The sequence below is a fragment of the Mus caroli genome, unplaced genomic scaffold (assembly GCF_978045245.1).
Source record: "Mus caroli unplaced genomic scaffold, Mus_caroli_1 scaffold_15, whole genome shotgun sequence".
Classification (NCBI taxonomy): Eukaryota; Metazoa; Chordata; class Mammalia; order Rodentia; family Muridae; genus Mus; species Mus caroli.
In genome coordinates, this window is record NW_028227270.1 from 45598811 (window position 1) to 45611317 (window position 12507).

The 12507-nt window shown below is 39.0% G+C and overlaps 1 protein-coding gene across 1 annotated transcript in view; it reads right to left on the minus strand.

The window, feature by feature from the left end:
* Window positions 1-12507, minus strand: part of Ell2 (elongation factor for RNA polymerase II 2) — a 65133-nt gene that overhangs the window by 27400 nt on the left and 25226 nt on the right. The window lies entirely within an intron of this gene.

A 12507-nucleotide genomic window follows, 5' to 3' on the forward strand; every position in this document is an offset into this window, starting at 1 on the left:
GGGACATCATGTTTTGCAATACCCATGCGGCTCATAGTATTGAGCCCTCTCCATTGTTTCTGGAAGAATACAAAGCAGGGAGGACACTGGCTCTACACACATGGCACACCCATAGATGTGCTAGTGAATGCATCCCTGTGCCATCCCAGCCTGTGAAGAGGACATGCTGACTCAAGCCATGTAGAGAAGCTCAATAAAGTAGGAAAGTTAGAGCTACCTTCTTCAACTCCCAGAAGAAGGAAAGAAAGCTAAGAATAGATTGATGTCTGCTGTCTGGCAATGGTAGTCAGGTAATAAATAACTGTTCAAGAAATACAAACTTGAAGAAGCCCGGGAAGCATGTCTTCTCAGATTTGTCTAAGTCAGGCAGTGGTGGTGCACGCCTTTAATCCCAACACTTGGGAGGCAGAGGCAGGCGAATTTCTGAGTTTGAGGTCAGCTTGGTCTACAAAGTGGGTTCCAGAACAGCCAGAGCTATACAAAGAAACCCTGCCTCAAAAAAAACAAAAAAAGATTTGTCTAGAGCCAGAAAGGCTGTTGTGTATCAGATAACCCATATAGGTATGTATTAAAATTCTAATTAAATGGTAAATTCCAATGGTATTGGCCTCTTTAGTTCTAATTCCTGAAGAACCAAGTCTCCATATTTATCTTTTACTCTAGAAATATGTCTTGAGGGGGCTATAGTTTCTCTAATTTTCTCATATTTCCAAAATGCAGTACCTTTGTGAACCCATCTTAATTTATTATGTTTGTAGATACTTATTGAGCTACTTACCATCCCTCGGTGGCGTGCACACACACACACACACACACACACACACACACACACTCACACACTCACACACACACTCACTCCATCTCAATCCTGTATTTCTGGGGAAAGCAAGAGGCAAGGATGCTAGTACTGAACACAGAAGTACTTAAGTCCCACCTTTATGCTGGTATATGCACATACTGATGCAGTGTTCATTTGTTTCTTTTCCCTGAGAGGAGCAGGGTCTTGCTGACATACAAACACCACAGCCTAAAGCCTCCACTTAAGGCCTGGGAGAGGAAGTGAAAGGTTGGGAAGGTCTGAACCTCTGAATGAAATCCTCCTCAACCATGAGTCCTAACTTTTATCTACTCTCAATTCTAACTCTCTATCTTGGTTTGCAGAACCTGACTGTTAGGAAGACTTTCATAGTGGCTGAAGCCTCATTGCCATGTCAGGACGTGTGTAGCTTAAGGTTTCTCTTTGGTGTATCTCTGACTTGGAAATACAATACCACTTTTCTGAGAGTATAGAAGATTTGTCCTATTTATTAGATTTTAACTTATATATCTTTTAAATGATTTATTTATTTCGTGTATATAAGTGTTCTGTTTTCATGCATACCAGAATAGAGGATCATATTCTATTACAGATGGTTGTGAGCCACCATGAAATGGAACAAGGGTTGATTTGGCTACCTTTCTAAGAGGTCTGGAAAGATATTACTGATATCTAGTGGGAAGCCAGAGATACTGACAGATAAAGTACAATGCACAGCCTCAGTAACCAAGAACTGCCTAGTCAGAAACTTTGGTTTAAAAACTGGCAAGTTGTAGTTTTAAAACAGAATTCAGAATTCAGATTTCACTGATTTCTATAGAAAAGAAAATTGTCTTTAAAAAAATAAAGTATCGATTTCAAACAAAAAGAGTCACTTTACTTTGTACCCTCATTTCAATCTTAGAACTTCTGATGAGAAAACTACAAAGCAGAAAAGATAAGCAAGACTATATGAGCCACAGAATGTATATTATGGCTTACTCACATTTATTTCCTTTTCTTTCTCTGATTGGAAGTGACAAAACTTAATGCGTTCAGCTACAATTTTCAAATAGATCATGAGTCTTTAAAGACTCTAGTCCCTGACTAGATGAAAAGATTAAAATACTTAAAATTAAAATTGAGAAGTTCAGCCGGGCGTGGTGGCGCACGCCTTTAATCCCAGCACTCGGGAGGCAGAGGCAGGCGGATTTCTGAGTTCGAGGCCAGCCTGGTCTACAGAGTGAGTTCCAGGACACCCAGGGCTACACAGAGAAACCCTGTCTCGAAAAACCAAAAAAAAAAAAAAAAAAAAAAAAAAAAAGAGAAGTTCTTCTCTCACCAAGGGATTGTAAGATTGTGTCTAAACTCGGACTCAGACCTGATTTCCCATGATAGTTAGCCCAGTCCTCAAGGCTGATCCTAAGTCCATGCAAACAGTACATGCCCTCCCCACACCCTGCTGCTTCTTGTGTGCCACCAATTAGAAGGCTGGTTCTTAAGAAAATGAAAAGAAGGCACTCTTTTCAGTAAACCATGGGACAAAACTCCTATATGTCACAGCAGAACTGTGTATATCTCCAGTTTTACTGAAACTCTTATCTCAAGCACTTGGTATCGGCCCTGAACTAAAGGAGGACTCAGAGACCTCCCAAATGTGGCCTTCACTGGGTCCTCCTAGTTTAGTTGTGATGTCCTTTGTCACCCACCTGCTCTGTCATATATAACGTGCTTTTTCCAGTGTCAGTTTTCCTGCTTATGGGCTACAGACTTGCCAGCCACAGACCTAAGTGCTACTTTGTAGCCATTTCATGCTTGAGGGCATAGTTAGATACGCATACATAAATAAACTGCATCTAATTTGCACCTTGAGAATAAAATGTTATTTAGAAAGTATGAAATTTTGTGTGATTTCAGTTTCTTATTTAGTATGAAGGATAGAGAAGTGTATCACCATATCCATATAATTGGAAAAGTGGTTGTTAATTTTCATTCCAAAACCAAGAAACTAAACAACAAAGGCTTAGGTCTACAATCCACAACCTTCCTCTCCAAGTGCAGTCTGTTTTCGATAAAAAGCTACAAAGAAAAGGTTTCAGGAAACTTTCAGACATTTATAATTAACATGGGCGCTGTATTCCACTGTGTCTTAAGTCAAAGCTTCTAATTATTCAGATACAGGCTCAGGCATGTGGCAATAAAGTACTGTCTGAAAGGTCATTTCATCATCAGTCACAGGCCTGCTATCTTAAGGATCTAGGGCAGAAGTACAAGCATACACTGCTGAAACTCATGTACACTGGTATCTGCTTAAAAGTGTTTGGTACCTGAGCCCCATATAGGATCAAAGCATATGCTAGATTAAAAAGAAATCTAGTAAGGCTTTTTTATTTATTTAAGTGTTTTGCTTTGTGAATATCACAAAAGACGTAAATGGCAGTGCTCTTCTTTGGTGGTAATTATAAGCATTAATACCTAACTTTTCTTCTGCAGTGACTGAAAGGCGTTATCAGACAGTTATGAGCCAGCAGTAACAAAGTTTGATATGGAAGTTCTTGGGGTTGTTCAGTTGAACCACAGGACCAGGGGAGCCCAGATCATTTTTCAAATTCTTCGTTTTATAAGTTAGAGACAAAGAGGCTCAGTAAGCTGTCCAAGGTTATATTCATGTTTAAAATTGCTACCCCTATACTCTCAGACCACTTTCTCTGCTCCATGGCTGTCTGAAACACTCATTACCTTGTAATACTAACATATTATGTTTATGGTATTTCTTCCCCCTCTAGAATATAAGCTGTGCAAAGACAGACGCCTTTGTGTGCTTGTGAATGTACTGCCAGTATCTTGAATGGTGCAGAGCACAAAGTAGTCACTCGATATGTATTTGCTGAGTGAGTAAAAATGTTGATTAATGTCTCGGGCAGAACTAGAACTGGTGTCTGCTTTCTTTCCACCAGTATTTCCAAAGTATGCTGAAAAGTTTTATTTAAAATGGGGATTCTACCATCAAGTAAGTTTGGGAAATGCCAGGTTAAACAAAACGACTCTCTTGGCTGTAGATCTTTTGAACCAAAAAGTCATTTTCCAATTAGTATGACCTAAAAGTCTTTCTCTTCCACCTCTGCAGAATCTCAAAAGCCAGCATGTCTCTTAGTATCATCTGACTGGTATACTTACCACTCAGCTCTGGAGTGTGTAAACTGTACACTAAGCTTAGATCTAGGTGAAACTTGCCATAAGCATCTAAGCATTAGAATTCTCCATTGCTTTCAAATTCTTCCCAGACTTCTGATGATTCTGATTTCCTAAGAATCTAGGAAATGGTTTAGAAAGCATGCACTATACATATCCCACAGTCCTGGAGGAGGATAACCCAGAATCAGAATAGAAAATAGAAACCTCAACCTGAAAGCCACAACACAAATGAGAGCTGCTACTTATGGCTCTAGGTATAACACGATAGGTTTTGGGGAGGAAAAGAAAATGGCCTCAGAACAAACCAGATGTACAAACCAACGTGGGGTCAGAAGTAAGAAGTAGATATCCTTTAATGGCAATAGAAAAAAATTAAATATAGAAACACAAGGGAAATTTAAGGGCAGAGGCTAAGAGTTTCTAATACATGCTAAAAACCTCTGAAGGTTCATGACAGATACTTTTGTTAACGAGAGTGGTGTAAAATGTCAAGTGCAACTGGCATAAAGAAAAATACTGGAAGTTACCCAAAAAAGTCATATCATGTAGCAATTAACATAAATAATGCAGGATAATATAAATCCACTTGTTTCTTTGATTTCTTCCATAACAAGATGTATGCCAAAGAAGAGAAAAGAAAAGAGACCAGCTTTCTTTCTTAGTCTCCACGTATCTTACATAGACCCAGAATATTTTGGAAGTAGTTCAGGGTTAAAATGTATAGCAGTGCAATACTCAGTTATGCCTTTGCTACTGTTGCTGTTTTGGTGGGGTAGAGACTGACTAGAAAAAAAATGACTTCCTAGCTTGATATCCTCACCCTTATACTGAGTTCTTTTCAACTTGTCACCACTCTAGAGGAAACACTGATTATAATATTTACAACTGGTATTATTTGGAAAACTACAGTTTCATTCATTTGTTCCACAAACATTTAGTGAGTGCTGAGTACTGCTTGAATCTTGATGGTATACTGTTAAATAAAACTGAGTGAGATCTTTCTAGGAGTATAATGGTAGAGGCAAAGAGCAGGAGACAGAGAATTGGGAATTGATGTATTCTGTGACAACAGGAAGTAGGACTCATAGACATATTAAATGTGAGGAATGTGAGAAAGAATGATGACATGGCATTCTGTCTGAGAGGAAAAAAACTGCCTGAATGTGTGCAGACATATGAGTCCCCTGCCAGCTCCCTCTTGTCCTTGCTTCCAGCTGTCTTTCATCCTGGAAGTGACACTGAGTACCTTAATATAACTGAACCCACTAACAAGCTGGGCATGAATTTTAAATACAATTGACCACTGTTGGTTTCACAAGCTAAAAAAGGGCTTCAAAGTGAGTTCTGTTATGACTCACTTTGCAGCTTGATGGCTAAACTCACTTAGAAGACGCCAGGTGGCTGGGAGTAAGCTGGTTAGTAGCTGGCTATTTCCAGGAAAGGAAAGAAGATGGGTTGGGCAGTTGCAAGGAAAAGATGCAAATAATAGATAATTAGAGATATACAGGGAAAGCTATGTGGCTTTAAGGAGTATGAGAAAATAAAATTTATATTTAAAAAATAAATGTAAAATTGAGCCAAATGCTGAAAGCAGTTTTGGAAGAAAAGGTGAGAGAGCCATGGGAAAAATCTATGTAATATGTTCAAAATGCAGTCATGGCTAGACTACACATATGGAGTCCTGAGGAGCAAAAAGTAAAACCTCCTAGTGAGTTCAGCAATTCTCATCATTCTTATTTTAGAAAGCATTTAAAAAATCTGAATACATTACATAGAATGGATGCTGACATAGAAAAGAACTAAACTGTCTTCACATCCCTGAGTCATCTCCCAGAACACTACAGTATCCTCTGAGGCCCCTGCCTTCCTGAAGACTTAAGTGTCCACCCCTCTCCTTCTCAAACCACCCTTGATGTCCCAGCTTGAACCCATCACATGTTTGTCTTCTATTCCCCAATTATTTCTTAAATATGCATTCTCATCTATCCCCCCCTGCTTTGTTTAAGATCCCCTCATGCCTTTGACAATGTCCTTTGTCTTTCAGCTTTTTTTTTTTTTTTGATCCCTTCTCAGTCATATCCTTAAATCATTCAGCTCTTACCCCTAAATCACTCAGGTTTTAAGTCAAATATCCTCCAATGCCAGTCTGAACGCAACAGTTCCATACACCATTGATTTTTTTGTTTTTTTAATCTAGCTATCCATGAGTGGGAATTGAAGTGCATTTATAGGCATCCAGTTATAGGCATCCAGAGTTCTCTGCTACCACAGCAACTGAACTGGGCCTCACTCGCCATTGTGCCCTTCATCTCAAGAGGCAGCACTGGCCATCAGAAAACACTGGGCTGAGTCTCTACTTCTTGTTTATCTTGTGGTAACATTTCTTTCATTTATGACTCAGCTCAGGACCTTCTCTCTGTAAGGAAGCTCAGCCGGCTCTAGTGAGGTGGGCTGGTTGCCCCTCTTCTGGGTCCTCACAACCCCCACACCCTTTACTGCTTCTTTACTAAGTTCAACCCTGGGTTCTGATTTATGTCATTCTCCCCCACCAGACTGAGTTGTTGAAAATCAAGGGCTGTGGTCTCATTTATTTTTGTTTATGTTTGGGACATTGACCATGCCTCATAAATATTTGCAGATTTATACAAACAAACAAACAATCAATCAAACATGCCAGTGATTAAAAACAAAACAAAACAAATGAAGTTGAAATAGCCCACGTAAGGCTCTTTGGGAAACTAGGACTCGCCAGAGAAAACACAGACAGGAGGGTATGAATGTCAGGATGAGAAAGCTTCTGATCTCTTCTAGGTTATATTTAGCCTGAAAACATAGGCAAAGTGGCTTCTTGGGTTTGTGGTACTTAGATTTACATTATACACGTCTCTCTTCTCTCTCTCCATACATATATTTCTTTACTAAAATGCAGAACTCTTGTCCTCAAGTTCCATTTGAAAACACATCCCAACCTCCTAAAAAACACAACTTAGAAGACCCAGGGAGATAGTTAAAGGGCTGGGAAGGACACACTAAAAGAACTCAGGGAGACATTATCCTGGTCAATTATAAAGCTGAAATTTGTCTTAAAAAAAAAAAAAGTTTGTTTTCTGAAACAAAGCTCAAATCTTAGTTCTACGAGGAAAAAAAAATGTTATGTGTGAACAGTAAGTTCCAAATCCCTGTGAGTTTTCTCTCCTCCTGCTCGTCTGCGGTCCTGAGGAAAGCCACACCATGCCTGGAGGAACTGCAGGCAAAAGCTGGCAGACCTAGGTTTGTGCCTGGCAGTCATAAGCAGTGGTGTAAATCTAGTGAAGAGACAGACCTGACGGGTAGGAGCTGCCCTGAAAATCAACAGAACAGCTGGCCTAGGCCCGAGATTTTGCAAAATGCATGGCTTCAGCCCAGTTCAATCAACATCACCATGAAAACTTGCATACTCACGAATCTAAACAACTGTTTGGAAGGTTATTTCCAAAGTGAAATGGAAGAGTGACCAGCTCTTAATTCTGCATTCCACTATCAATTAATCTCAATACATTTTTCTTTTTAAAGCTATTTAGACTTTTTAAAAAAATAAATCTTTAGTTAGCCTGGTGCATGTGGTGGCATATACCTCTGATTCCAACATTGTCACTGGTCCTGTAATAGAGTCTATTGGTTGTCCATATTTTCCCATCCCTTTCTCTCCTCTCCCTGACTTAATTTCTGGAAACAGCTTGACCAGTTGGCCTTAAAAAAAATTATTTTAAACAAATGTAAAAAAATAATGTTGACCAGTTATTTAATTATAATTATTATTCTTATTGGTTATTTAATTTATTTACATTTCAAATGTTATCCCCCTTCCCAATTTCCCCTCCACAAGCCCCCTATTCCCTCTTCCCTCCTCCCTGTTTCTCTGAGGGTGCTCTCCCATACACTCACTCCTGCCTCAGCACCCTTGCGTTCCCCTATGCTGGGGCATCGAGCCTCCACAGGACCAAGGGGCTCCCCTCCCAGTGATGCCAGATAAGGCAAATCCTCTGCTACATGTCCAGCTAGAGTCATGAGAATCCCCTGTGTACTCTTTGGTTGATGGTTTAGTCCCTGAGAGATTTGGGGCGTCTGGTTGGTTGATATTGTTTTTCTGTCTATGAGGTTGCAAACCCCTTCAGCTCCTATAGTCCTTGCCCTAACTTCTCCACTGGGGTCCCCGTGCTCAGTCCAATGTTTGGCTGTGTTGATCTGGCTCTGGCAGAGCCTCTTGGGGGACAGCTATACCAAGCTCCTGTCAGTAAGCACTTCTTGGCATCAGCAATAATGTCTGGGTTTGTTGTCAACAGATGGGATGGGTCCCTAGGTGGGGCAGTCTCTGGATGTCCTTTCCTTCTGTTTCTGCTCCACTTTTTGTCCCTGCATTTCCTTTTGACAGGAGGAATTCTGGATTAATATTTTTGAGGTGGGTGGGTGGCCCCATCTCTCAACTGGGGGCCATGCCTATCCACTGGACCTGGTCTTTACAGGTTCTATCTCCCCTTTGTTGGGTATTTTGGCTAATGTTCTCCCAATTGGGTCCTGGGAACCTCTTGGGTCCCTGGCATCTGGGACTCTCTAGTGGCTACCCATGGTTCCCCCTCTTTAATAGATAGTTTTAAAAGGTGGTTGACCAGTTAGCCTTTCCTTTTTTTGTTTTTCAAACTTCTTGTGTCTACACAAGTCCTACACAGTCCTACAAGATGAGTGAAACCTGTAGTATTTGAATTTTTATAGACCTTTGCCCAAATACCTCCTCTGAAAATAATTCCTGAGGTAGAAAATACATACACAAGTCTATAAAATGTATTTCTATTTAATTTTCATAACTCAAATTGATGTGCTAATTTTCTAAAACCTCTAAAGGAATAAAAACTATTTCTAATTTCACAGCTACTGATATAAAACATCAAGTATTAAATGAGAGATCATAGTTCAGATTTCTAAAGAGCCTTGGTAGGTCTGATGTAATATAGAAGATGTAAATAAAACCTGTCAAACCTCCAGATAAGTTGATTTATAACTTTAAGAAATATAGGGTTGAAAGATGGCTAGGGATGATAATGGCTGGCCTATTACGAGAACCATTAAGCCGATGTCTCTACACAGAGGAAGAGATGCTGTCAAAGAAAAGATGAATACACATGTAGTAGTAGAGCAATAATGGATGTGTAGAATGCATACTATGAAATGCTTCGGTGATTATTCTCTAGATAGTCATATACTTCTAGAAAGTAGCACCACCACCACCCACTAAGCAATCACTCCAGGACAACAGTGCTGTATGAAATAGTAAATTATGTGACCTCACCAATAGCCAATAACTCATCAATAGCCAATAGTGTGATGGCATGTGGGTAGGGGGAAGACATTACTAGCTTAAAAGTCTATAATATTCCTTTACAGGAGACAGCCATCAAAAGGAGATTGCAGAAACATAAGCATGTTAAAATTTAAGACTATAAAAATGATATGCAAAAATGCCAAAACAATAAAATATGTAAAAGGCTACATGAATACCATACTTATTTTACAATTACTGAAATAAGATAATTATCTTAAAAATTATCATCAGTTATGAACATAAAGACTATCCCACTATGTTGGGGAGAAACATGAGTAATAAAAAGAAAAGAAAAGAAAAGAAAAGAAAAGAAAAGAGGAAAAGAAAGAAACCAAAAACCACTCCTGACAATACCAAATGGGGACACAAAAACATCTGCTACTTCATGGCATCTTAAAATACTACAGTATCTAGCATATGCCAGGGATCATTAAGCAGGTCACATTGTCAGTTTTTAAAAAGATTTATTTTATTTGTATCTATGTGTATATGTGTGTGTCTCTGGGTGTAGTGCCTGCAGGAGCTAGAAGAGGATGTTGGATTCCCTGGAGTTCTAGGCAGTCATGAGCCATCTGATGTGGGTACTGGAAACTAAACCCAGGTCCTAGCTATCTCTCTATCCCACACTGTTAGTTTTTAAACATTATCAAATGATTACTTTGAAATAATAATAAAAAACAAAACAAAGCATGAATTCAATATTGGCCAGGGGAATCAGCTCCTGAGACATACTTTCAAAGAGCTGTGGGAACAGAAAATAGCATCCTTCTAGAGGCATTACTGAAAGTCACTCCTACTTCCTGACCTAGTATATTACACATCTCTGAATCTATCCTGAGGAAACAGAGGTGAAAAGAAAATCCTAGAAATGTTCCCTCTACTGTTATTATGCAATAATATTATGCATTATTATGTAATAATAACTGTAAATAATCATAGAATAGCTAAATGATAGATATTAAAACAATAAAATGTTAGGCAGTTACTTCAATATAACCTTTAATATTGAAAAATGATCCTAATATAGCTTTAAATATAGAATATTTTAAAAGTAATCAATAAATACACTGACTCTGCAATTATAAAGCTTTATTTAAGCATTTGTTTTGGTTTTTAAAAATGAGGTCTCATGTGACTCAGTCTAATGTCAAACTCACTATGGTGCTGAGGCTGGATTTGAACTTCTGGTCTTCCTGCCATCACTTCCAAGTGCTGGGATTACAGACATGCAACACCATTTTCAGATGCCTCTGAACCTTTTAAAAATATATGTGTGAGAATGAGAACAAACCAAAAAACCCCAAAAGACTAGGGGAAATCCACCAGAATTGATGTCCACTGGCCCAGACTGTTTCACTGTTTCATGTTACTCCTGTTTCATACTTACTCTTGTCTTGCTTTACACAGCTCTAAAATGTTCATTCACTTCATTTCTCAATCAGAAACAATAAAGGAGGCATAAAAATAAATTAGATTTTAGGCTATCAATATGAAACTTGCCCTTCATGACTCATTCAGTTTAAATATTTTGAAAGCTTTAAGAAAAAAAAAGTGTCATTCACTGTAAAATGCTAAGAGTTTCTTCAATGTTAATCTGGCATTTGTAATCTACTTTCTTCACGTTCTTTAAGAAGGACACAGAACACAACCCTCCCTAAAAACCAAGAAACAAAACTGCAAGGACCTGAGCATCTTCACACCAAATACAGAACTTTCAGACACCTGTGACAAACAAGTCAGCACTGCACGCGGTCATTGTTCAACGGCAATGTGACTTCCCATTCTCATCTTTGAAGACAGACTTTAGTGAATTACCAACACTTGGACTGAGAAAACAACAGGTGTCCACCTGAGCTTTAAGAAAGTGCTCAGTATCGGTTAGGTTAGCCGAGTATTGCTGCCTTCAATAATATGGCTACTATTTCTATTGTCCCTGACAAAACACTGAAGGCTTTTGAAATATCCCCAACTACTCTTCTCTGGGGTGGCTTACTGGGAGCTTCTAGTGGATGGAGTAGACACAATTTAGCTCTTAATCAGTTTTCTATTGAGTTGAGTTTTGTTAACCTAACTATCACCAGCTCTTCAAATCTAACCAACTGCTGCAGTTTACTCCCTAATCAGTCTTTTCCAGATAGAATGCCCCTGGTACCCCTCAGTACCCCTCCCAATACCATTGCCCCTATGTCTTAACTTGGAAGGCACACTCCTCTCCTCCCACACCTTTGATAAAGCTAGCACTCTGCCTGGGGAGAGAGCAGACAGAGGGCTTTCCTCACAGATAGATGACGAGGCAGCTCTATCAAGTTCCCAAGGAGTACAATACTCAGCTGTGTCTAACCACAGATAAAGTCTCAAGACCTGCCTTTTCCAATCCCTTTGTCAACTTTAAAAAAATACTTTAATATTCATTTTTTTGCCTAGATTTTCATATCAAGCCTGACATCTCTAAAAATTTCTTTTTTATTTGTTTATGGCACACTTAGAAAATACAGATAACAAATTGCCTTTTGGGAGGCATCTACAGAAATATGTTCTAGGTTTTTTTTTTTTCCTTTTTCATTTAACCCATGATGATAAAAAATTTACATTTATAATTAGTAATAAGAAGGCAAACCATAATTTACATATTTACTTCTAGAAATAACGCAGTTTGAATTACAAGGCTTCACATCTGTGAAGTCACCAGCATGTCTGCAGTGAATTGGGGTTCCTCCTCTGAGACTGCCTTACCCTACCAAAGGGAACCAGTATTGGAACTTCTGCAGTTATCACTGTGTTTGGTTTCTAATACATTTATCATATGAAAACCACACGATAGTGCCTTTTGCCTGAATACTATAGTAATCTGATAGAAGGACATCACTGTATTTGGTCACTGCCGTGTTGTAGAGCTATAATGCTATGGTGTATCCTGCCACTGAGTTAGTACACACAGCCCCTCCAGTCTGCTGCTGTTCTTAGTGGCAGGGCTTATTTAAGTATTCATGGCTAACAAAATATCTTCCACAGATGAAAAACAGTCTGTAAATTACATTTCATTTCAGAATTCTCTCTAAAACTCTCTCTCTCCTTTTACTAGAAGAGAGTTGCCTTTTGAATACCCTTTTAGTACAAACTTCTGGTGCTGGTGCTCTGACAGAAGGCGGCTGGAAGAGGT